Here is a 27,433-nt window from a genome sequence, read left to right as displayed (position 1 = left end):
CCGGCACACACGCCGGCGAGGGGGTCTACACGGTCAAAACCCTCCCCGAGGGTGACACGTCTGTGCCATGTTCGTCCCCCCCCATCTGCAAACCGCCGGGGAGCGAGCGCGCTGTGCCCGCCGACTGACCATACTCCTCTATCCACCCGCAGGCACCTGCTGTTCGTATTTTGAAAAGAGAAAGATCCCCCGTCAATTCATTAGGTTTCAAAAAATTAAACATAAAACTAAGTTCTCTCCTGTGTCTGGCCATGCGCAAGAGTGAGCGCTTCTCGCCGGTCGCGGGAACTCCTCGTGCGTCTGGGCCCGGCCGAGCCCCGGGCAGCGCGGAACCGGCTCGCAGGTGCGGGCCCGGCTTGCCACTTGGTGGGATGCGTGGCCGACCGGCTTCATCACCAGCAGTGTGGGGGTGCAGCTGGGAAGCTCTGGGTCCGGGGTGCCAGGATAAAAGCCCAGAATTATAATATCACATTCAACTATTCGAGTGCTCTTCTCGCCAGATGGAATCCGTGTGTCAGACTCAGAAAACCCGCTCTGTTCCGGCTGCGCCAGTGGATTCTGGGTTTGCAGGCGAGTGGGGGAGGCCTCGGCCGCGCGGGGGGCCTAGGCTGAGCCGCTGCCCAGCCACTGCCCGGGTCTGGGGGACCCGGGGCCCTCCGCTCCAGGAGGGCTCCAGCTGGGTGCGGGGGTCTCGGAGGCACCTGCCGCTGTCCCCAGGACCACGGTGGCGGGCGGGGCTGCGCCTCAGCCCTGGCCCCCATCAGGCACCTGCCGGGCTCTCCGCTACACCTTCAGATGCCCGAGTGCGGCCCCCGGAGGAAGCTGCCTGCACACAGCGGTCCTGCAGACGGCTGCCCCGTTCACGAAGGGCAAAGTCTTCCTCCCAGGGCCACCAGCAGCCGGGACCAGGCTGGGCGCAGATGCCGTGGCCGCTCTGACAGGACGGAAGGACGCGGGGGCAGGACAAGGACAGGGCCGGCCTGAGGCAGCTGCAGATCACAAACAGGGCTTTGGGGAGCGACGTGCGGACCTGGAGTCTCTCAGGCCTAAGTGTGAGCACGATGCTCAGGCCCCTCGTCCTCATTGGTCAGGGGGTACCAGCGGGGTGCACGGGACACCCCAAGTCCCTGCAGACACGCTCTCGGGGCTCCCACTGCCCCCGGACGTGAGAACACGCTGCCAGACGTTGTGATGTTATTAATAACAGCAACAATTAAATAAAGGCTGCTCTTGATTTATAAAAGAAAAAAAAAAGGAAGGAGAGAAATGGTGGGAATGAGGAGGAAACTGTTTTCCACGTGCTTTATGCAAGAGTGGAGTGATGTCGATGGCGCTGGGTGGGCAGAAAAACACGGGGACAACCTAGCAGTGAACCACATTTCTTTTTTTTTTTTTAATTAATTTATTTATTTTTATTTGCTTATTTACAGCATAACAGTGTTCATTGTTTTGGCATCACATCCAGTGCTCCATGCAGTACGTGCCATCCCTATTACCCACCACCTGGTTCCTCAACCTCCCACCCCACCCCACCCCCTCCCGTCGCCCCTTCATAACCCTCTGGTTGTTTTTCAGAGTCCATAGTCTCTCATGGTTCATCTCCCCTTCCAGTTTCCCTCAACTCCCTCTCCTCTCCATCTCCCCATGTCCTCCATGTTATTTGTTATGCTCCACAAATAAGTGAGACCATATGATACTTGTCTCTCTCTGCTTGACTTATTTCGCTCAGCATAATTTCTTCCAGTCCTGTCCATGTTGCTACAAAAGTTGGGTATTCGTCCTTTCTGATGGAGGCATAATACTCCATTGTGTATATGGACCACATCTTCCTTATCCATTCATCCGTTGAAGGGCATCTTGGTTCTTTCCACAGTTTGGCGACCGTAGCCATTGCTGAAATAAACATTGGGGTACAAATGGCCCTTCTTTTCACTACATCTGTATCTTTGGGGTAAATACCCAGCAGTGCAATTGCAGGGTCATAGGGAAGCTCTATTTTTAATTTCTTCAGGAATCTCCACACTGTTCTCCAAAGTGGCTGCACTAACTTGCATTCCCACCAACAGTGTAAGAGGGTTCCCCTTTCTCCACATCCTCTCCAGCACACGTTGTTTCCTGTCTTGCTAATTTTGGCCATTCTAACTGGTGTTAGGTGGTATCTCAATGTTGTTTTAATTTGAATCTCCCTGATGGCTAGTGATGATGAACATTTTTTCATGTGTCTGATAGCCATTTGTATGTCTTCGTTGGAGAAGTGTCTGTTCATATCTTCTGCCCATTTTTTGATATGATTATCTGTTTTGTGTGTGTTGAGTTTGAGAAGTTCTTTGTAGATCCTGGATATCAACCTTTTGTCTGTACTGTCATTTACAAATATCTTCTCCCATTCCGTGGGTTGCCTCTTTGTTTTGTTGACTGTTTCCTTTGCTGTGCAGAAGCTTTTGATCTTGATGAAGTCCCAAAAGTTCATTTTTGCTTTTGTTTCCTTGGCCTTTGGAGACATATCTTGAAAGAAGTTGCTGTGGCTGATATCGAAGAGGTTACTGCCTATGTTCTCCTCTAGGATTCTGATAGATTCCTGTCTCACGTTGAGGTCTTTTATCCATTTCGAGTTTATCTTTGTGAACGGTGTAAGAGAATGGTCGAGTTTCATTCTTCTACATATCGCTGTCCAGTTTTCCCAGCACCATTTATTGAAGAGACTGTCTTTTTTCCATTGAATATTTTCCCCTGTTTTGTCGAAGATTATTTGACCATAGAGTTGAGGGTCCATATCTGGGCTCTCTACTCTGTTCCACTGGTCTATGTGTCTGTTTTTATGCCAGTACCACGCTGTCTTGGTGATCACAGCTTTGTAGTAAAGCTTGAAATCGGGTAATGTGATGCCGCCAGTTTTGTTTTTGTTTTTCAACATTTCCTTAGCAATTCGGGGTCTCTTCTGGCTCCATACAAATTTTAGGATTATTTGCTCCAGCTCTTTGAAAAATATCGGTGGAATTTTGATCGGGATGGCATTAAAAGTATAGATAGCTCTAGGCAGTATAGACATTTTAACAATGTTTATTCTTCCAATCCAAGAGCATGGAACAGTCTCCCATCTTTTTGTGTCTTCTTCAATTTCTTTCATCAGTGTTCTGTAGTTCCTCGAGTACAGGTCCTTTACTTCTTTGGTTAGGTTTATGCCCAGGTATCTTATGGTTCTTGGTGCTATAGTAAATGGAATCGATTCTCTAATTTCCCTTTCTGTATTTTCATTGTTAGTGTATAAGAAAGCCACTGATTTCTGTACATTGACTTTGTATCCTGCCACGTTACTGAATTGCTGTATGAGTTCTAGTAGTTTGGGGGTGGAGTCTTTGGGGTTTTCCATATAAAGAATCATGTCATCTGCGAAGAGAGAGAGTTTGACTTCTTCCTTGCCAATTTGGATACCTTTTATTTCTCTTTGTTGTCTGATTGCCGTTGCTAGAACTTCTAATACTATGTTGAACAAGAGTGGTGAGAGTGGGCATCCTTGTCGTGTTCCTGATCTCAACGGGAAGGCTGCGAGCTTTTTCCCATTGAGGATGATATTTGCTGTGGGTCTTTCATAGATAGATTTTATGAAGTTCAGGAATGTTCCCTCTATCCCTATACTTTGAAGCGTTTTCATCAGGAACGGATGCTGGATTTTGTCAAATGCTTTTTCTGCATCAATTGAGAGGACCATGTGGTTCTTCTCTCTTCTCTTATTGATTTGTTCTATCACATCGATTGATTTGCGAATGTTGAACCAACCTTGCAACCCAGGGATGAATCCCACCTGGTCATGGTGGATAATCTTTTTAATGTGCTGCTGGATCCTGTTTGCTAGGATCTTGTTGAGAATCTTTGCATCCATATTCATCAGTGATATTGGTCTGAAATTCTCCTTTTTGGTAGGGTCTTTGCCTGGTTTGGGGATCAGGGTAATGCTGGCTTCATAAAAAGAGTCTGGAAGTTTTCCTTCTGCTTCAATTTTTTGGAACAGCTTCAGGAGAATTGGTGTTATTTCTTCTTTGAAAGTTTGGTAGAATTCCCCAGGGAATCCGTCAGGTCCTGGGCTCTTGTTTTTTGGGAGGTTTTTGATCACTGCTTCAATCTCATTACTAGATATTGGTCTATTCAGGTTGTCAATTTCTTCCTGGTTCAATTTTGGGAGTTTGTAGCTTTCCAGGAATGCATCCATTTCATCTAGGTTGCTTAGCTTATTGGCATATAACTGTTGGTAATAATTTCTGATGATTGTTTCTATTTCCTTGGTGCTAGTTGTGATCTCTCCCTTTTCATTCATAATTTTATTAATTTGGGCTTTCTCTCTTTTCTTTTGGATTAGTGTGGCCAATGGTTTATCGATCTTATTGATTCTTTCAAAAAACCAGCTTCTAGTTTCATTGATATGTTCTACTGTATCTCTCGTTTCTACCTCATTGATCTCTGCTCTAATCTTGATTATTTCCCTTCTTGAATGTGGAGTTGGTTTGATTTGTTGTTGATTCTCCAGTTCTTTAAGGTGTAGAGACAGCTGGTGTATTCTGGATTTTTCAATGTTTTTGAGGGAGGCTTGGATGGCTATGTATTTCCCCCTTAGAACCGCCTTTGCTGTATCCCATAGATTTTGGACCGAGGTGTCTTCATTCTCATTGGTTTCCATGAATTGTTTAAGTTCATCTTTGATCTCCTGGTTGATCCAAGCATTCTTAAGCAAGGTGGTCTTTAGCTTCCAGGTGTTTGAGTTCCTTCTGAACTTTTCCTTGTGATTGAGCTCCAGTTTCAAAGCATTGTGATCGGAGAATATGCAGGGAATCATGTCACTCTTTTGGTATCGGTTGAGTCCTGCTTTGTGACCCAGTATGTGGTCTATTCTGGAGAAGGTTCCATGTGCACTTGAGAAGAATGAATATTCTGTTGTTTTAGGGTGGAATGTTCTGTATATGTCTATGAGGTCCATCTGGTCCAATGTTTCATTCAATGCTCTTATTTCTTTATTAATTTTCTGCTTCGATGATCTGTCTATTTCTGAGAGAGGCATATTAAGATCTCCTACTATTATTGTATTCATATCAATATGGCTCTTTATCTTGATTAATAGTTTTCTTACGTAATTGGGTGCTCCCATATTGGGGGCATAGATATTCACAATTGTTAGATCGTCTTGGCAGATAGTACCTTTAAGAATTATGTAGTGTCCTTCTGTATCTCTGACTACAGTCTTTATTTTAAAATCTAATTTATCTGATATGAGAATTGCTACTCCGGCCTTCTTTTGAGGCCCATTGGCATGAAAGATGCTTCTCCATCCCTTCACTTTCAGTCTGGGTGTATCCTTAGGTTCAAAATGGGTCTCTTGTAGACAACATATGGATGGGTCCTGTCGTTTTATCCAATCTGCAACCCTGTGTCGTTTTATGGGCTCATTTAGGCCATTCACATTGAGAGTGATTATTGAGAGATAGGTTTTTATTGACATCGTGTTGCCTTTGAAGTCTTTCTGTCTATAGATTGTTTCTATATTTCTGTTCAATGATATTCTTAGGATTTTTTCTCTTTTATAGGACCCCCCCTTAATATTTCCTGCAGTGTCGGCTTGGTGGTTGCATAGTCTTTTAAGCCTTGCTGTGAACCACATTTCTGACCGTTTCTAGAACACATAGGCCGCTCGCTTATGGGCCTGGAAGAGGAAGCCGTGAGGCTGCGGGCGTGGTGACTGGAAGTGGGGTTTCAGACCGTGTCCATGGAGGGTGGGGTGTCCGCAGACCTCCTGCAGCGCCGCTCTGACCGTCCGCAGGGCGTGGTTTCTACCACATGCCGGCACAGAGCAGGCCAGCCTGGCCCAGCGGACTCGAGCCTCCGGGGCACTGACTTAGGGACGCCCCGTGTTGCTCCCAGAGCCCCCTTCCCAGAGCCCGGAAAAGGGGCGGCCCACAGGCCCCAGGGAGACCACGAGGCTCGCCCAGCAGCTGCGGTGCCGCAGGAACAGTCTCCAGATGTTCCTCAACACCCAGACCCCAAAACCACCCCTCACCGCTGCGTGCTACCCCCACGCCTTCAGGTGGACGTTTAAAACCCTCCATCCTCTTTAAGCAACTGTGGAATGTGTCCTTTTGGGTGAACTAGAAATGTTAACGTCATAAAATAAAATCGTCATGGCAACCGTTCCATTGATTGGGTCCGCATGAACGTTGATTTCCAGACCTGCGAGCGATCTTGAAATTTCAGAGCGAGGCTCAGGGAAGAGCCTTCATCTCTGCCGGCGCGGGACCAGCGCGGGGCCCCAAACGCCAGCTGCGTGCTGCCCGGACGCCCACTGTCTTCTATCACACACGCACACAGGGTCCTCCTGAATGCTTGGGAGAGGTCCCTCCCCTCCCTTTCTTTAACTCCCGCTTTCCTTCCACTTACAACCCTAATCGTATCTACTACTCTATGACCATTACGTCTTTTCTTCTTTGCAAGGACATTTTATATACAACTGAGATTGGATTTTCTTATCGAAGTTGGGGTTACCTTTCCTTTTGAATTATCCTTAGAAATAGTCATTAAAAACTAAGCAAAATGGTAAAAATATAATTAATTGTACATTTAGAAGTCATTGGTCATTAAATAATCATCAGAAATGAATCTTTAGAGAATGTGGATGTACACGGACACTACTACTTATTGCTAGAGATAAACGTAGTTCAAGTTCCTTCATTTTGTTATGGTCACTGAAGACACATGCAGATAACTGGGAATAGAAGAAACTGTGTCTAAAAGTAGCTCTCGGTTATCTAAAACTCCCAGCTACAGATAAAAAATCTCATAGCGAACTATCATCAGAAATTTTTCTTGGGGCGCCTGGGTGGCTCCATGGGTTAAGCCTCTGCCTCTGGCTCAGGTCATGATCTCAGGGTCCTGGGATCGAGCCCTGCATCGGGCTCTCTGCTCAGCAGGGAGCCTGCTTCCTCCTCTCTCTCTGCCTGCCTCTCTGCCTACTTGTGATCTCTGTCTGTCAAATAAATAAATAAAATCTTTTAAAAATATTATTCTCACTGATCACCTGAAAACGTGATGAATTCCGCCTTTAGAGTCGATGACTGCAAAGCTGTGGATGGCACCAGGCTTCTGGGAGGCTTGATGCCCATTTTCCGTCCCAACCTTGACCTCCTGTGCGATCTTAAGAAGGAAACAAAGGTGGGCTCCCAAAGGCAGGAGGGCACCTTCCTTGTGAGAAGTAGGGAAGCGGGAGGAAGGGAGGAGAAGCACTTGGCAGGTCGGTCGTAGCGGGTGGATTCTAAGACAAGCGCATGAGAAGAAGAATCAGAGAACCTGTCTTCTCGCTCACCAGAGCTGTGCTGCCCTGGACTCTGCCATCCGTGAGCAGGGCAAGACTTTCCCTCCAGGTGACCAGGAATGACGTCAAGGCATTTAGCCTTTCCATATTAATTTTGGCAGGAGGGAACGTCAGCTCCAAAAGAAGGTTCAGCCATGACAGCACGGTGGGACAGAAGCTCTTGACACACACACGCGGCCGGACAGCTTCGGGGAGGTCCAGGGACAACACACACACCAGCCACCCAGCCACTGGCCACCGATGCGTGACCTCAGCGGTGCTTCGTGGGAAGCCACCGCACCTGTGTGCCAGGGCGCTCCCACCGAGGACCCCCGGCTCCGCTCCCATGGGTGTGAAGAAAATCCAGGTGAAAACAAGTCGTTTACGCCGTGCGTTTCCAGCCAGTTCATAAACACGTCCGCCGTGGCCGTTTGGGCCATAAGGACGGGTTTGCCTGAAAATCTTTCGTCCCTGCTCACACACATTGTAGACACAACAGGGATGTTAATTTAAAGAAAACATTGTCATCTCTGGTGTAGCTTTTCTACACGGAAGATAGACTCAGGGAGGTTTTCCACTGTCCATTTCCTTCAGACTTTCAGAAGCCGGCCCACGTTTCCACAGATGATTGTTAGTAGCTAATGACACGGAATCCAGAATATTCTCCAGAAAGAAAGCAATGGCGGCCTCTGAAAACATTTCGGTGAGCTTCGGCCAGGGCAGCTGCCTTCCCTCCAGGGGCGTGGTGGTCGTGCCGTCAGCAGCAGCAGCAGGAGGACGGCAGGGAAGCTGTGCACAGGCCACTTCAGCGATGCTGACTGAGCCCCGGACAGAGGCTTCGTAGCTGGCTCTTTAAACTTACCGATTCGGGGGTAAATTCAGGTTTACAGAAAAGATGCAAAGATAGCTCAGGGAGTTCCCATATACCCTTCCGCAGCTGCCCCTGCTGGGAACATCTTCAATCACTAGGCTACATTCACAGAAAGTCAGAAATCGCCATCTCCCCTTGGACACCTGGTTAGCGGAGCACAGACCTCGTGTGGACTTCAGAGGTTTTCCCCGCAGTCCGTTCTCTGATCTAGAACACCCGTTGCCTCCAGACACTGCCGCCCCTTAAGCTCCACTCCCCCAGGACAGGGTCTCAGACTTCGTTTTTCACGACCTCGGCAATCTGAGGAATATTGGTCAGATATTTTGTAGAATGTCCCTGAATTTGACTTTGAGGTTTTGCCGTGATCCTCCTGCTATTGTGGGTTCGAGGGGAGTCACCTGTCTCCGGGGGTGTCTCTGGGCAACTCCACCGTCGAGAGGGCTTCCTGGGCTGGCTGTCTGGAGGAGAGTCACTAAGTCCTGCACAGGATCAAGGGACAGCGTTGAGGGAGGGAGGGTATTGACGTACATTATTGGGAATTCCTCTATGAAGATTGTCCCCCTTTTTCTCTAAGTGTGGAATATTTCCTAGCTAAGAAAGTCTCTATACTGCTTGGTCCATAAAGTCAGTGAAACCTCCTCTGTGTATGTGCAAAAAGTTAGAAAAGCCTAACTCTGCCATGTGGCCAAACATGCTCCTTTTCACAGGGCGGGCTCCCGTGGGCACGCCCCTCCTCCACGTCCTCCGCCGTGCCCGCAGACACGCACACGACATTCAGATGCTTTCGGACAGAAAAGACACAGTGGCACCTCTTGGAGAGAACGTGACTGATTATAGTATTTTCAGTGGATTTCTCTCTCCCTCTCTCTCTCTCTCTCTTCTTTTTTAGGCACAGGAAAGTCCTTTCCGTCCAGTAATGCTTGTTTTGATTTGCAATCCTGCCCTGAAACGCAGCAAGCTTCTCCCACTTCCAGTTCCCTCCCGGCCAGAGTCGAGTTCTGCTGCCGGAATGTCAGCCTGAGATGAAAGTGAGGTTATTGGGATTTTACTTCACAGCTCAAGGGTTTTCCTAAACGTTCACATTTTGTTGGGAGGTTGACCCAGCCGCACAGCCTCCTGGCCAAGTGGGGCTTCGCGCACAGCGTTCTCCGGGAGGCGTAAATGAAGCAGAAGTGTAAAAACGTGGGTCCTGGTACGGGTGATATTTTAAACAATTACAGATGGTGTGGGGCTGGTTGTAACTGACAGCAGTATCAGCCTAGAAAGGCCCTTGACAGGCTTCCCCGTGCAATGATTAATTACCGCGAGCTGTCTCTGGGCATTCCAATTTCCTCCCGCGCAGCTCACGGCTCGAGCCCGATCCGCAGCTCTTATTACACTGCACAGCACAGGAAATGTCTTCTCACTGCCCTACCCAAGGACCACTCACGGCCCGGAGAGTCGCTCAAGCAGGTCTCCCTCTGACAGGTTGGATCTGGGGAGGATTGGCACGGGGACCCCGGAGGGGCTGCGGGCAACGGGGCGCCCTCTTCTCTGTACTTCTCCATGGAGAGTGACTTAGCGGTTCAGCCTCCAGTGGCTGTCACATAGACGGGCCCTACCCTGAGCAGAAGAGCTGCCCATACAGGGCCGGCTTCAAGAACACGAGGTCATCTCTCCATCTAGCAGTTTCCGCCTGGCCCCGCGGCCCTGGCGTGGAGCAGGGACTGATCGGTCGCCGCGGGCTTGTGCCGGGAGCCGGGGGAGATGTTGCTTTCCCTCCTACACCAGCTGGCATTTTCTCCCCTTTGCCACGAGGCCTCAGCACTCCAGCCTGCTCCTGCATGCAGCACCAGGTCAGGGGTCCCAGCAGCGTCCCCGCAAGTCCCGGCTGGACGTCAACTGCCACGGGTGAACGGGGGGCCAGCAGGCATCTCTGTCTGGAGGAAGTCACCGGGATGCTCTCTACAGCTCCATGAACAGGGCACTCGGACAAGCGCAGCTTCCCAGGCAAGTTGCTTTACTTCTATTAGTGTTCACAGTCTTACGAACACTTGCACAGTATCCGGAGCCCCTGCACCTGGACTCTGTGGGAAGTTGTGGTCCCAAGGGGACGGTGATGCTGCCAGCAAGCAGGCCAGACCAGAGGCCACCTGAGGCATGGGGAAGCATGCTGAGAATGGCGCCGGGCAAGCAGGAGCACCGGAAACACGGCCTTGGAAGGACATGGCTGGCTGCAGAACATGCGGACTGGGAACAGCCAACAAACCGCCTTTACCGTCTGTGCTGAGCACCGCTGACCGCCAGCCCCGGGGGAGCAAAATGGGAAAGAGGTGGAGCTTGTGTCTGGGCCCAGCTCAGGGCCTTGGGTCTCACGTGTCGGGGTCTCTCTCCTACCGCCTCCCTTCTGCACCAGGCGGCCTCCTGGCTCCCATATGCTCCCCTCCTCTCCCCCTGACGCGCCCCTGCAGAGTTCTCTGCATTGTCCTGCGGCTCCAGGCAGGCTTCCTCCGTGTAGCGGAGCGCGAGAGAAATGCCAGACTCTGGCGGGCCAGGCGCTCTGGGACACCGACCTGGTCACTGTCTGGGCTCCGTGGTACGGAGCTTCAGTTCTGTGTGGGGGTCCGGGGCCAAGTGTACCCGGTCTACACTAACCACCACATCCGTGGGACAGATCGCCTCGAGCAGGTGCCTGCATGGTGGGGACCCGGCGGGCTGCCAGCCTGGAGATGGGCCGTGAGCTCTCTCACCCTGGGGCAAGCCACAGAGACGAGCACTGGGACCGCTGTGCTGACCGGCCAAGGGCAGCAGCCCAAGCCAGCCACCCCGGGTGCCACCTGCCTCTGCTGAGTGCAGCCGCCCACGCCGAGTGGTGACTCCGTCCCAGGACCGCGAACCCAGGGCCGTCCATGGAGGGTGGTCAGCAGGACAGCGGACCCATATCCAGGACAGGAGACTGAGGAAGGCCCCGACGGAGGGGGAGGGCACCCAATCCGATCAGATCGGTGCCCCCGCAGATCAATAAGGACGATTGGCCAGAGAAACGTGGGCACCAAAATAGCCAAAACCATGGGAGCAAAGACATTCCACGTCACTTATCAGGGAACTACAAATTGCAATTATTTCCAAATACGCAAATCTGCTGAGCCGTGTGGGTGGCAAGGAGCTGTGGATGTACGGGGCGGGGGAGTCAGCTCCCCCGGGGAAGGTGCGAGGGGCTGAGGCCACGGAGGCCCTGCCGGAGCCCTCCCGGGACAATGGGGGGCCGCGCCCGCTCCGTCTGTGAGCGAGGACTTGGGCTCATCCAGGGGCCTGAGCGACAATGCAAGGTACCAGCGACACACAGTCCACGGTGGCGGCCGGCGGACACAGCCTCCCTCCGTCTAGACTGCCTCAGACACCGGGGAGTCTACGCTTTTATTATTTTGAGGAAACGCACTCCGTCGTGAAGAAAGTCTTTTTTGATCAAATTCTAACGTCAAACTCTCCATGGCTCTTTGGTTTCGAACAGCGAGGGTCCTGTTTCCTTTCCCTGACAATTAGCATGCAGACTTTCACGTCAGGGTCCCAAGCGTCCCCGGGCGGCGGCCGGACGCCGCCGCGGGCAGGAAACGTAAGGCTGTGGGCCTGCCGGAGCCCGGGGCCCAGCCCTGCCCGGGCGGCGCGGCCGCGGCTCCTCCCGGCCACCTCCCGTCTCAGAGACGCACCTCTGTCCCCGACCCCTCTCTAGGATGAAGGTCATGTCCGGCCCGCTGGGCCGCCCGTCAGGAAGCTGACAAGAATGCCTGCCCCCTGGGCCTCTGGCAAGAAGCATTCCACAGCCCTGGAAAGAAAACAGGCATTTTCTTGGCCCGTCTCCTGAACCTCACGGCGCAGGATGACCGGATTTGACCGACTCTTGTGATTTTCATCTGGTTTTTGCAGCTTCGTTTTATTGTCCTTCCGTGAGGTGGGGAAAGGAAACTCACGCTAATGGGTTGCAGATTACAGCCCCCTGTGCCCTTCCTCGCCCCCGCGTGTGGGAGGAGACAGCTCCGGCCGCGGGCACATGCGCGTGAGGGAAGCCAAGTTGCAGGGACGCCACCTGGACCCCCACACGTGAAACGTGACAGTCCCAGGACAGCTCAGAAACCCAGTCGGGGGCTCCTTTGGCCACACGTGCCCCTTCTGCTCCCAGTGCTCCGTGGTGCTGGGACAACGGCCTCGGTGACCAGATGCTCCCAGCGGGATTTTCAGGACCTGAAGAACTCACACTTGCACGAGCCGGAAAGGCCTGGCGGGCGCAGGGCCCTCAGCAGAGCTGGGGACAAGGAACGTGTGGGGCTCACGGCACCCCCAGGGCGAGCGCCCTCGCTGCACAGCAGACGTTCTGACAGGAACGTAAGCAAAGCTCCCATGCAGACAGACCGTCCACCAGGAGGAAGCCGACTTCAGCGGGACACACGCGGGATGGGCTGCCCACCAGCAGCCAAAGTTCACTCTCCGTCCGTTGAACAGGAGGTAGCATTTCCCACCCGGCGGTTCAGCGAAGATGCAGGCGACGGTCTTACCTGTTCTGCTGAAGCGTTCGCTCACCTCCGGGACAGCGAGAACTGGTGCAGGCTCTCGGAGAGAAATTCGGCAGCATTTCTCCAAAGCATCCCCACCAATGACTCCATTTCTAGGAATTCCCCCCGAAATCACTGGACAGGTGCGCAAAGGTTCTGACGTTAAGAGAGTCGTCTCAGCAATGATTGTAACAGTAACAAGTTAGAAAACGCTCGGGCATCCGGACACAGGTGCTGGGTCAATAAGCCGTGTGTGGGATTCTAACGGAATTCCCTGCCTTCAGAAAGAAAAGATCTTTCCTTTTGGACACGGAGATGTGTTCTTAGTTTACTGCTACATCAAAAGCTGCCAAGTAGTACTCTCTCGCTTTAATAAAATTTGTGATTATAGGGAGAAGCAAAACAAAAATTCTGAAGGAAACATGGTGTGATTCAGGGCTTTACATAGATTATCTGTGGGATATTTCTTTTTTTATATATATGTTTCTGTGTTTGCTGACGTTTCTCATGGGTAATGGATATTAATTACTTTCATAATTAGGAAAAACCGTTACTTCAGTCTTCCAAAACACGGGCTGCCTTTCCGTAGCTGATGAGCCCTTGGCAATGACCAGCAGGTCTATCTCCTGCTCAACATAGCCCCTTCCCGCTTTCCCAGAGACCTGTTCACAGCGAGGCCCGGGCGCCTCCTCCTTCCCTTCTGAAGCATCTGGGCTGTTTGCCTTCCCATCGCCTCACGAGACATCTACCTTTAAGCGGCGAGTTACGGATACAATAAATCCTTTTTGAGTGGTCCATTCTCAAAAAGCCACAAAATGTTTCTATAAATACCCGAAATTCTTCATTTCCCTTTCAAAAATTTTCTTTATAACTGTTTTCAATCACGAGTCTTTTTAAGCTCCGTAAGGCCGGCCCGCACAAAATGTTGCCGGACTCACGTACTAGCCTCGTTTATCCTGTGAATTACGTTTTTCTAAGAAACACACGGGCGACAATGTCCAAGGGTTACTGACTTTAACAAGTCAAAGTTTGTCTTTCGCCAATGTCTGAAATGTCCTCCCTGTGTCTCAGGACTCAGGCTGGGATCCTGTGTCGCATTCAGTGTTCACGCCTGCTGGGGGCTGAACTGTGTCCCTTCAAATCTGACGTGTGGAGATCCTAATTCCCAGCCCGCCCGAACGTGACCGTGTTTGGAGATGGGGTCTTTATGAAGGTCATCACGTTGCAGTGAGGCCGTCGGGAGACACGTGGGCCGACAGGATGTGGCGTGTCAGGACAGGAACCGAGAACAGAGGAAGGGACCCCAGACGTGTGTGTGCGGGGAGGGAGGACCCCACGGGGCCGCAGGGGGAAGGGCCATCTGTGCGCCCCAGGGACAGGCCTGGAGAAACACAGCCTGCCACCTGGATCCTGGGCTTCCAGGAAGCCTCTAGGACCGGGAGAAATAAATGTGGTCGAAGCCCCCGGCTTGAGGTACTTTGTTCCGGCAGCCGGAGCAGAAAATGGGCTTGCCTTCACGTTCTGCATGTGTCCAACGCGTCCCAGTTAATTCTGTGTGGAATAAGTCGGGTTTGTTCTCCTATGTTCTCAGGCTTTGAATGACACTGTGAACGTCCAGCAAGAGTCCCCGAGAAAGGAGCCCGCGCCGACGTGTCTGCCGGGCCTCCCGGCCTCTGCGGGCGGCTCCGCTGAACCCTCAGGCGTGACACGTGTGTGACGGCTCGTCAGGTGCTCGTGGCGGCAGAAGCCCGTGCCAGGGAGCAGGGCCCTCACTGTCTGTGTGACTTTTCTGTCAGTCTAATATTGGGCCCAAACAAGTGAAAAACAAAACAAAACAGTAGAACCCTGTTTATCAGAGAACTCATGGACTTTCCTGAAGAAAATGGGTGATTCTCTCAAAAATGCTTGTCAACACAGACATCTCCAAATTCCGGCAGTAAGACGGAGGGAGGGACAGCGTGGGGGGCGTTCTAGAACAGGGAGGGGCCGGCAAGCAAGCCCTTGGAGCGAGCGACACCGACGGGGGGCCCGAAGCGGTTTGGAGGATTGGTCGTCGCTCCTCTGGGTCTGGGGACCTGAGCCCGACCAGCCACAAGGTGGACGAGGACGCTGTGGGGTTGAGGACCTGGGGACGGTCGGTCCAAGTGCTGGGTCGGTGCCGGTGTGTGAGGCCTCTGAGGAAGTCCGGCCCCTGCGGTGGGGCTCGGCCCCTCTGGCTTCAAGCGTCACAAGCAGAAGGCAAATCCAAGGCCAGGGCGGCAGCCGGACTCCTGAGCCGCTGGGCTGCAGGCCTCATGCCCGCTCATGGGGGCCGGGGCGCCTCGTGGCCGGCGGGGTGGCTCTCCGGGAGTCGTGGGTCCTGGGGGTCCCTTGAGCATTGCCTTCCGAAGTGGGGGCAGGGAGGTCAGAGACACTGACCGTGCGAGGGTGCCGGGACCTGGTCTTGTAAAACAGCGAGGCGGTCGGCACAGCTTCTCTTCGGGAACAGAGCAGTAGGGCAGAAGAGACCAGAAGGCGATGGGCCCTTCTGAGAGCAGCGAGGACGGGGGGTTTAGAGCCGAGGAGCAAGGTGGGGGCAATGGATGGACCATTCCCCCAGGAGCCATCGAGGACAGGCGTGTCTCGCTAAGCGGACTGGGCAGGGGTCCCGCTAACCCGAGCTCTGCCAGAGCGGAGCCTGCCGGAAGCTGTCTGCGAGAGAGGTCTCCGTCCGAGCTGAGACCCAGAGAGGGAACAAAAAGTTATCACCTCCCAAAATCTCACCTCCCTCCATCCAGGCACTCTGGCTGCTACAGCTTTGGAGGAGGCTGGGCGGGGGGGGGGGGGGGGGGGGGGGGGGGGCGGGCACGGCTGGCGATTCCAGAAGGACCCAAGACTCTCAGAACGACCAGAAGAGCAGAGCTGGCCTTGCCAGGGACAGGTTCCAACCCCGACAAAGGCAACCCTCTGCTCTCCATCCCACTCACCGCCTGGATTTAGCATTTGACTAAATCCTAGATTGTCTTGGAGAGTCACAGGCCCCGAGGCTCCAAGAAGAGGTCCGGTCCTGTCTGCATCTCTGCCCGGAGACTGGGCTTCCTCACAACAGCGAACACGCTCTCCCTGCAATGGCAATCGGCCGATTGAAGTTTTGTTTAACTACTTTGTTATTCAATTATTTTCTTTGCTTTTCTAATGAAGGAGGAAAGGAGTTCCTATCTCCCCAGTGATCTTGGCCATAGAAAGGCATTAAATATATATGGGGAGCCGGGGTCAGAGGAAGAGGACAAAGCCGCATCGGTCCCCGGGCGACTGGAGCAGGGCACGCTGTTGACTCAGCGGAGGGGGACACCGCAGGCCCTCTTCGGTCTGAGCCTCCACGTTGTCGTCTTTTACTCAGAGAATTCTGTATTTAATTATTCATGATACTACCCATGACTCACCCACTGCCAAAGTTGTCCTTATAATCCAGGGACGGTGAGACTGTGCACAGGCTGATGTCAGGGGCTCATCCATTCGGGGGCAGACAGCGAAGTTTTCAAAGAGGCTTCATTCAGCTCCGGCCGGAACGCCTTTGACACGGCCCCTTTGGGCACCCACTTCTCCCGATCCCCAGATACCCCAGGTCTCGACTGGACAATAGGTCCACTTTGGCTAGAGTTAAGAATAGGACTGGTCCTATCTTTCTCATTTATAAGAACCAGAAAGATAAAAAATGATCAAAAAGCAAATAAAAAATGTGTCATAATATCAGTTCTGGAAGGGACAGAAAATACAACATGTGCAGGTTATAAAAGGTATTATTTGATTTGAAGTTTTCCCGACAAAACTCAACCCACAGAATTTCTGGCTATTACTTGCCCCCCTCCACCCGGGAAATTTGATTTCCTGGAGATTAGGCCGAAAGTGAGACCAGGTTCTTCATATGCACTCACAAAATGACATCGTATGTGGTCTTAAACGTTCTCTCAAATCGCATTTTAAAATATTGCAACGTAATATTTATTTCATTTGCACAAACTCCAAGCCTGGGGTGATGGACACATGGACAATATGGCGGCTATTCAGAATTATTGGCAGCATGTGGAGACCAATGGAACAGGAGAAGCACAGTGACGTGGGGACCACTTAGATCCCCACAATGACATCGTGACAGCTGACATTTTTCAGCACTTCCTGCCTATTAGGCACGTTGCTAGATGACTTTTATATACTAGATCGTCACTTTAAATCTTTGCAGGGACACTGGAACTCATTATTGCCACGTGCAGACTCATCCTTTTAAACACAGCGGAAGTGGGACTTCATCTCCCCCGGTTGTTTCCCCACCGGTGTGAGCCTCCTCCCTTCTCCCTGCCCCGGCTATTCACCCTGCAGGGAGGGGAGGAGTAACCGGCAGGCGGGTCTGGGAGGGGCCGACTGTGCTCTGCCCATGTTCTCCCTCCTCCTCCTTCCCGAACTGCAGAGTGACCGGGCGTTTCTCTCTACCACCGGCTCCGGAATCTGCACCACGCGCGAGGCTCATGGCAAATTTGTCTATTTTTAGGATGAAGGCTTGGTAAACCCCTTTGGAGGCTGATCCGATGCCCCTTGTCTAATCACCCTCATCAGAAATAGAAGCAATATTTCGCTTGCATCCCCTTTCTTATTTCTTAAACAGTTTTGAGAAGGGGAGGGGAAAAGTGGGGGCCCATGCATTGACCTATTAGAATTCCAACACACGGCTGTCCCACAAGAGAGGGGAGTGTTGGGGCGGCGGCAGGAACCCACACAGGACAGGACACTCACCTCCCAGAAAGGCCCGAGTAGCGAGGGTGCAGAGCTGATGTCATCTGTCCCTGGTTCCCTGGTGACATCCCTCAAGAAGCTCCAGGAATCTGATTCGATTATCCCGACCATCTTTGTCCCTGAACATCTTGTTCTTTTTCGTAAACTCCAAAGTCTGGGTGAGTTTCGAGTAACCTATGAGACTGCCTTCCTTCAGTTGGGCCACTCCCAGATCAGACCAGCAGATACGTTTGTGGAGACGTCAGACAAGGCGTGCCCTAGCTTTCCCCGTGATCTCTCCCAGGGTCTCTCCCTGAGTCCACAGAACAGGAAAACTACCTGCCCTTGCCATTTCCCCAGCTGGTGTCCATGTATCTGTGTCCAGACCCTCCTGCAAACTTCTTGTTGTCACAGCTCTGCCATAAGCATGAAGAAACCCAATGCTGTGTCTCGGTCACCAACCAGTTCGATGCCCAACCAAGTTTGCTGTTCCAAGGAAAAACCTGTATTTGGGGCCTGTCAGGTCCCATCCAGCCCCCATCAAACTAGCCTCTTCTGTGTCCCGTTCTGGTCACGATGCGTACGGGCCCCTGTCAGCTGTTAAACGTCACCTGTGGGTGGGGAGTGGTGATGAGCGCACTCTCTGCCCAGTCTCGGTGAGCACACACGTCTGAAGTGAGGGCACGTCCCCCCACCCCGGTCTTGGTAGCTCCTCGGCAATCTTGACATGGTCTCCATCAACAAAGCCTACAAGATGATGCGATTTTGAGAAAGCAACTGTGCCCCCGCCGCAGAGTGAGCAGTTTCAACGTTACCTCCGTATGGTCGTGCAGCAAGTGAATGCATGTGCCCTCATTCCCAGGGCGGGCGGCCCGTCGGCCTGCAGGCCCCAGAACAGCGCTCGGTCTGGGCCGCGGAAGGAGGCCTCGAACCCCTGCTCATACCTCCGTCTCTGATCCCCAAAGAGTTCTGCTCCCTGCCCCCTGCAACTTGCATTTCTGGGTTCTGTGTGGTTTGTGGGTTTGTGTGGGGCACAATCATTACATGAAGACACGATGGTTAAGCCTGGGCCAGTGGGGGGTTATTTTGTATTTTAAATCCTTCGCTTGGCTGGGATCACCGTAAGATCTGGTCTGCCTTCTGGAGCGATCCCTCCAAGCCCACATCGTGTTCTTTCACAGCTTTAACACCCCGTTAGAGATTCAGCTACCTTCCAGTTCTCACCTGTGTTCCACTCGCTTGCCAAGGAGAGGCATCTGGTAGACCACGCATCTCCAGGGCTTGTAACTGAACACCATCTCAGTCGCTGATCCTCTGGTTCTCATCATACATAAGATGTACATAAAACACTTCCCTGTGAAAACTTGGTCTTTCTTAGCCCATCCTACTTAGGAAAGGATTTTCAAAATTATCTGTAATGAAAATCTTGCAAGGAATGCTTGTCTTTTCTTATTTCCTGTCATCGATGGAACAAATATTTTCCCCTTTGCATGGACTTCCCCAGTGTGTGTAGTGTTCAGGGACCCAATGTCCTTCCCGTAATGGGAGCCAACAGGGATGTCTTTCCCCTGCCTCCTGGAAGTCAGAGTTGTGGCTTGAATTTTTAAGGAAGACCTCAACATCTGCTTGGCACTTTGAGGCTTCTCCACTGGGACTCCGGGAAGGTCAGCGTCTTCATTTCCTGTCCGTAGCTCCCGCTCCTCGCTCCCTCTGCTCTGCTCATGTTTCTCTCTGGTCTGCCGCTGACCCTGAGCCACCCGTCTCCTCCTTCTGCATTCCTTCCTTGCCTACGCTGGGAGGACTGGCCACAAACCCCGGGTGAGAGACCCATGAAACACTGCAGTAAATGGAATCCCAGTCTGGGTCTCTATCTCCCTATCATCCCACACCTCACCATGTGACATGGAGTTACCCAGGGTGGGAAATCCCATTAGTCAAAACAGACCATACCTCTGCATATCTTATTGCAGATATTATATAAAACCAACATGATAGTTTTATAGGAATGACCGCGACACATTTCTCATGTTTATTATTGCTTATGAAGGCCTATGGTAACAAATGAAAAGTTCTCTTGGACATTTTTACATTATTTTTCATAAATGTCTACTTGAATGCTGTTTCTTTCATCTCAACGTGGGACAGAAATGTTCATCTTGAACAACATTGTCATCATATTCCAGTGACATCCCGTGCCTCCTCCTTTGGTGGCTTCAGATCACCAAATTCATTACATAACATTCTCGGATGTTTCTACTTAGAACCTTCAGAAATTTTTCCCTACATTTTGTACGAATGTCAGGCTGACGTTTGTCTTAAAGTTGTTTTAAAGTCTTCCCAGTTTGCAATGATCCTGGACACAAGTTAGTATTATTGGGGAGCAGTTCACCACCTGCTGTTTATCTGATCCCATGAGATGCTGATGCCTGATGCCTCCGGCCTGGGGCCTTATAATGTCCTTCCTCTTTTCAGGTCAGGACCAGTAGCCACTTGTCTGTAGGAGACAGGGCATTTCAGGTCCTGGGCTCCGAGCCCACTGCCAGAGACAGGATGACCACTGCATTCCGCAGTCTGACCCCAGGCCTGCTGCAGAGCATTCAGACACCATGACAGGAGCTCAGTTTCAAGCAATCTGCCCACGGGAACTTGGAATAGGTTTCCTGGTTGTGTCTTTCTTCATGAAGGCCACTGCGGGAGCCTGCTACAAACAATGCCATCAAACTCAGAGGTGCTGGGATTTCCAGATTGAAGACTCCCTGGTTGTAAGGAAAACACACCTGATTAGCCTCAAGCTCTTGTGCTGCTAGTAAATGTTCAGAGAGGCTGAGAGGCAGCCTGGCCATGGCAAAAAGCAGCCAAGGATCAGGGAAATACAAACCAAACCCACATGAGATCCCACCTCACACTGATCAGAACGGCTCAAACGAACAAGTCAGGAAACGACAGATGCTGACGAGGATGCGGAGAAAGGGGAACCCTCCTCCACTGTTGGTGGGAATGCAAGCTGGTGCAGCCACTTTGGAGAACAGTGTGGAGATTCCTCAAGAAATTTTAAAAATAGAGCTTCCCTATGACCCTGCAACTACATTACTAGGAATTACTGGAATTTTCCCATGTAGTGAGAAGAAGGGACACATGTACCCCAGTGTTCACAGCAGCAATGTCCACAATAGCCACACTATGGAGAGAGCCCAGATGTCCATCAACAGAGGATGGATAAAGAGGATGTGGTCCATATCTACAATGGAATAATACTCGGCCATCAAAAAGAATGAAATCTTGCCATTTGCAACAAGGTGGACAGAACTAGAGGGTATTATGCTGAGCAAAATAAGTCAATCAGAGAATAATAAACACCAGATAATTTCACTCATCTGTGAAATTTAAGAAACAAAACATGAACATAAGAGCAGGGAAGGAAAAATAAGATAAGGTAAAGACATAGAGGGAGACAAACCATAAGAGGCTTTTAACTCTAGGAAACAAACCGAGGGCTGTTGAAGGAGAATAGGGTGGGGGGGGGTGTAACTGGGTGATGGGCATTAGGGAGGCCCTTGGCGTAATGAGGACTGGGTGTTGTATGCCACTGATGAATCACGAATTCTACCCCTACAACTAGTAATACACTATACGTTAACTAAATTGAATTTAAATTTAAAAAAAAAAAAAGGAAGAAAGCAGCCAAGTGTCCTTCTAGTCCGTGGACGTCATTTCCTGATCACACGGTACCTTTCAGGGCTGTGTCTGATTTTTTAGTCTCAGAGAAATGAACGTGCTCAGAGGGCATATGCTTTTAACTTTCTACATATTTATATGGAAAATTAATTGCTAACTTTACTTGGAAACCGAATATCTGGCAAGTGGGTGAATGTGGGCGACATGTTCCTAGTACGTCTACCCTTCAGTCCCCGGTCGGAGGTTGTCACCGGCTCTCGCTGCTGTCCCCACACGATGATGCTGCCGTTCCATCCACAAGATGATGTCTACGTTCTGGTAGAACGTCTACGAGAGAAAACCCTCCCATAGGGGCTGACACAGCCCCACGCTCACCCCCTTAACGGGAATCACTGAATTATAACCGCTCCCCCTTCTGTAAATCGGGGCATCATATCAAACCTTGGAATGTCTACCTGAGGTCCCGAAGGTGCCCATGACGGAGTCGTTCTGAAAGGCAAACGGAGCACGAAATTTCAACAGTGGTTCATCGTGGACTACCAGTGATGATCCGTGACCTCCTTCTGAAAGAAAAGTTTTCCTCGAACCAATGCTTTGCTAGCCAGACAGTACAGACGGACCCGCTCCCTGTTCCGGCCAGTCTGCGGCCCTCGCCCGGCCTGGACCGCAACCGGAAGACCCGCCCCTTGCGGGCAGGTCGGGTAACTGCAAATCTCTGTCCCCTCAAATTGCACCCGCAGGTCCCCCAGCGCGTCTCAGAAGGGGTGGCATCCCCGGTGTGCTCTTAATCTCTGCCGCTAACTACGTGCCCCTTCACGACCTCCACCTCCACTAGATTCCCTGCCTGCTGGGCTCTGGCTCCCCACTCACCCCCAGTCCTGGGAGGCACCTGGAGCTCTCCCCTCCCATCGTCATTGACGGGAAGACGAGCAGGGGTGAGGTCTAGCGGTAGGGTCCCTTGTGCGGTGGGTGCTGTAAGGGTTGGATGTGAAAAGAGATCTAGTGAGCTTAGCCTGGACCCCACCTCACTCAGCAGAAGGGTGTGGAGAAAGATGAAGAAACGGAGGTCCAACGGCCACGGGATGCTGAGCCCCAGAGGAATTATAATGGTGGAACGAGGCAGAGAAGGAACCGAGATTCCGTGGGTTACTGTGGCCGTGGCTTCTCGGAGCTGGAAGGCTTGGAAACATTCTGGCCCAAACTGCTTCTTAGCCCCGTTGAGGAAGCAGCCATCTACACGGTGAGGGAATTCCGCAGAACTGCTGGAGACCTGCAGAAAGCTGACTTGGAGCTGGGGCTGTGACTCGGCTCTCTTGACGGTTCCCGTCTCGACCGAACCGCCGGAGCGGCTGCAGCACTGAGCTCCATGGTGACCCGGGTCATGGGCCGACTGGGACATGGGGAGAACAGTCTCGACGCAGCGCATTGTGTCCCGGGACGTGTCGTAAATCCTGAGTGCGACCTCTGCTGACCCTGCGCGGCCCGCAGGGTTCGGTCCCGCTGCCTCCCCGTCCGCAGCCCTTCCTCACCGCACCCTCGGAGCCACCGAAAAACACATTCATGTGTTCGCCGACTCACCTGAGGGTTTTGTGTGGCTGCGCCTGGACAGGAATCAAGCTCGGTGTCTCTGGGGCTCTGAGCTCCTGCCAGCAACAAGGCCCACTCTCCCTGCACTCGGATCTCACACAGGTGCTCCCAGACCTCCCCCAGACTGGCGGTTACAGATGAGATCCTCTAGATTTAGTACAGATGGAGTCAGGGGCAGTGACGGTTGCGACCAGGGAGCTGTCGCAGCTTACCTGCATCCTGCCATAGGAAGACAGAAGGCTGCCTCCATTTCTCTGAATCACTGGGAAAAACCCCGGGGGCATCACCCAGAGGACATTCACCAAGACTCCTGAATTCTGGCGAGTTTAATGGGCTTCAGAACCTGCTTCCCCAAAATAGGGTGCCTTAGCATGTTCAACATCCTGAGCAGAGAGATTCTGAGAGCATGGATGCGCAGGAAGGACTGTCCACCCTTTCCCTGCCCTTCTGCCTTGAAGTAGGGGGCATGGCCCTCATGGGACCTTCCCCTGAGGGTCCTTCCTTCCAGAGTGGAGGGACCCAAGAGAGGAAGTTGCTCACACAGATTTTGCTAAGTTCCCCCAGTTCGTTTCTCTTCGCTCAGACCCTCCTTGTTTTTCCATGATTTCATGATTGTTCTTCCTCATCAAACCTACCTCGAGAAAGCTCAGGTGTTACTATTTCTCAGGTCTTCCTGTTCTTAGGCAGGCTCTCCTGCCGTCTAAAATAATTTATGTTAGATAAATCTGTGTGCTTCACTTCCATTCATCTGCCTTTGCTGGTTGCATTTTCAGACCCAGCCAGGGACCCTAAGAAGGTCAAAAGCAACTTCTTCCTCTCCCCCAGGGTCAGTAACAGTAATTGGCCTTGACTGGGGGCAACCACAATCACTGTCTGATGGAATTTCTTAAAAATAAAGAAATAGGGGGCTCCTGGATGACTCAGTGGGTTAAGCATTTGCCTTCTGCTCAGGTCATGATCCCAGGGTCCTGGATGGAGCCCCACATCGAGCTCCCTGCTTACCCCTCTCCCTCTCTTTGCCGCTCTGCCTACGTATGCTCTCTCCCTCTGTCAAATAAATATAATCCTAATTTTTTTAAAATAAAGAAATATATATTCAAAAGAGCCTTGTCAACTAACATTTTATCACCAACAATCTAATAAGTAAGAAAAAAGTCAGATTTACAGAAATCTGCCCGTGGCATCCTGTGTTCCAAACTGCTACCAGCCAGGCTGCCCCATGACCGGCCTCCCTCTGTTGGAGGGCCTGGTGGGAGCCTGGGAGTTGAGGCAGGAGAACGGGCTTGTGGGGGCCAAGGGAGGCGTAAGGGGGCGGCAGGGACCGTGCCCAAGTGCAGAGAACCGCCCACAGAAACCACACGTGCACTCCTTCTGCGGGTCCCGCTCCTCAGAGAGGGCCCCGTGGTGACTCTGACTCCTACCAAGCAAGCCGGGAATCCGTATTTTGGTTTTATAAAACTTCACAATTTACAACAAGCATATATCATAGCCATTCGATTTTTGGAACACGATACGACTTCCAGCTCCCAGTCCGAGACTCGCGATTTCAGCCTGGAATAACCTAACGTGGACCTAACATTATTCAGGCTCGTTGTTCATGAGCCTGAAATAACCGAACATGGAGTCCCCATCAGAAAATCCCTCTAAACGCAAAAAGTGCTCAAAGGGGAATTCTTCCCTGTGTTTGGAAGGAGCTGTGCCCTTGCTTTGGGATGAATGAGAAGACCCCCGGGTCACCGTCTGGCGACCGTCCGTCATGGGCTCCACTGCTGGGACCCGCAGTCCTCTGGCTGCCTTCACCAAAGCCGGAGTGACGCCTGAGACGGCAGAGGAGGTGTGCGTTCGGGACACGGGGATGAAAGGGACTTCAGCAGTAAAGGTGGCGGACAAACGAAGTTCTGCGTGTTTTATGAGTCCATCGAGGGTTTGGGTAGTAACATGCCCAGAGGCCTGGTCTGCAGTGCCTCCTTCCTTGAGGAAGGCCCGTCCTGGGGTTTCTGTGCCCTGCATCTTTGCGGTCACTCTGCCCTTGGGCACCTGCCTCCTTCCCCATCCTCCTTAAGGCGCCTCAAACAGCGTGAAGACCGTGCCCAAGCAAAAGCTGTCGAGGAGGTGTCCAGCCGTGGTGGGGTGGGCCCTTGCGTCCACAAACACATCATACAGCCTCAGTGACTCACCACTGCCAGCCTCCTGCTTCAACCAGCTGCGACGAGGCTGGGAACATTCCAGAACAGGAGGTGGAGAAGAGCCCAGGAAGTCCGCATGGCTGGCTTGTGTCAGCTTGGGGGACAGGCAGCAGAGGAGAGCCACGCCAGAAAACCGGTGACAATTGGAGGCCGTGGAGAGAAGCCGCAGCGTGCTGGCGGAGTTGTCCTGGTGTTCACCAGGGACTGCACAGTGACGATCCCTTCCTGCAGAAACATGAGCCAACCAGGGGACCTGGGGGGGCACAGAGAGGACCTGAGCCCCGGATTGAGGTGGTGGTCCCGATGCCTGTTCACGCAACCTTTCGTAGTCAGGGTCGGGGATGCCTTTCTGGCCACGGTCACTGTAGGTTTGCGGACACAGCCATGGCAGTACGTGGCTGCCACAGGAAAGGACTGTAAATGCATAATTAATTTCAACTTCCTCCTAAATGTGTCAGAACTCTTGCAATAGGCCTCTAAGGATAACGGGTATCGGGGTCATTTGCATTTCCATGACCATGGTTTTCTTAGCCCAGATTCCCCAGAATCTAAGGCTAGGGCTAAAGGCTCAACCTTGGGCAAGCAGCTCGGGGAGTGTGGGCACAGGCTGTGTCCAGAAAGGGGAGCAGGTGGAGAGGTCGGGAGGGAGGGAAGATCTCTGAGCTGGCCCCTGCCTCGCAAGGGAGAGCCCACTGCCCCGTCCTACGGAGCATCTCTGGGCAGGTGGGGTCAAACCACCAGGCAGAGCGCGGTCTGTGTGAGGGCTCAGGGAGAGGAATCCCGCCGCTGGGGTCCCTGGCTCCCGCTCTCACTGCTCGGCACCGCCTGGCCTTCCTCCCTCGGGGTGGTGAGTCCAGGACGGCTGGGTCAGAGAGAGGCCCTGGACCCGCGGCTGTGCGGAAGAGCGGAGGACAGACTCTCCACACCTGCGTCCTACCCGCACATGTCGCCTAGCACCCCTCTACTCACCACCGGTCTCTACCTGCGCTCCCAGCGTCCGTGCGTCTCTCTCCCCGTCTACCTACTACCCACGTGCTCGTGTTTTACAGATAAGAAGCTGGCTGCGTGGCCAGTGAGACCCTGCTCTGGGGACGGACGGAGCCTGGCTGGCAGCCGGTGACTGTATCTGCTCGCGGGCAGCAGCCGCAGGGAGACTGGCCTGGCCCTAAACTCGTCGTGCCCTAGAGAACTGGAGTGAAGCAGATCGGCCGAGTGTGCCATGTGGGCCTCGTGTTTCTCTTCCGGCTCCAGCACGGGCACACTTGGGCAGACGGTAACTTCCAGCCTCGGCAGCCCCTGAAAAGAGCAAGGACACCCTTCCCCGCCGGGGGTTCGGCAGGCTCTGACTTTTATCACATATCGTTAACGTATGGCTCTGCGCCCCGGGCCCCCATCATGAATCATCCCTTCGCACGTCTCCAGCACCTGGGAAGATGGTTTACTACACAGAATGCGATAATAATTCAGCCGCGTATTGACAACCCGAGCAATATATACTGACTCACGTGAAGGGATATGAATATTGCTCAGCAGTATTTAAATAATGGGTCTCTCCATAGACGTACAAATCTAAGTGGACTTAGCCCATGTCTGTGTGACTGACAAGCACGTGATCCAGGCACGGTGGCCTCAATCGGCCATAGAACAACTGATTCGGCGTTTTTGAATGGCAGGTCAGTGACAGCCATCGACGGAGTCAGCCAGCAGGGCCCGCCCTGGCCACTGCCCCCGCAGCTCGGCTACAGACAACCACAGTGACCGCTCCGTCTGGGCCTTTGAGTCCTTCTAGACAAGTGTACCGTAAGTCCTACAGCCCTGTCCACCCTGCGAGCTGAGTGATGATGCAAAAGTCAGAAACGAATCCAGCGGATCTGAAATTCTGGGCAATTTAGGAAAAGCCTGGTGTGTAACGAGGGTTTGGAAATTGTCTACGGCCTTGCCACCCTGAACGCGCCTGATCTCGTCTGGTCTCGGAAGCGAACAGGGTCGTACCTGGTCAGTCCTTGGATGGGAGAGTTCGGAAATAGATTTATCAGTACGTGTGAGGTGGCGATTTCTCCAGCCAACGTCCCCCGTGCTCGCAGACCTCCCAGGGAAGCCCCGGCAGGACAGGCGCGCGGGACGCCGTGGAGGGAGGGGCGTGAGCTGGACCTGCTCTCTGGCGCAGGCGGCGACGCCCACAGTGAAGACGCCGTTTCCAAACGCAACGTACGGCAGAGGGGATAGCAGCCTGGGGAAAAGGAGGGGTCACACTTTTTAGGAAAGGTTTCATGTATACACCTATGACTTTGTAAAAAAAAACAATATGATAATTTGTGTACATGTTTCCTTTTCTTCTGTGTTTGTCCCCATTACCCACTCACATCCGTCCTCACCTTCCTCCCAAACCAGCCGAGGCTCATGCTGTCCCCGGATGTTCAGCCTCGTTGCATGGGCAGGCACACATGCACACATGTGCCCTCAGGACCCCGAGTTCACGTTTCGCACACACTTGTCTCCTCTGTGTTTCGTA

The sequence above is a fragment of the Meles meles genome, chromosome 3, assembly GCF_922984935.1.
Source record: "Meles meles chromosome 3, mMelMel3.1 paternal haplotype, whole genome shotgun sequence".
NCBI classification, from domain to species: domain Eukaryota; kingdom Metazoa; phylum Chordata; class Mammalia; order Carnivora; family Mustelidae; genus Meles; species Meles meles.
Note: the sequence above shows the minus strand (reverse complement) of the source record.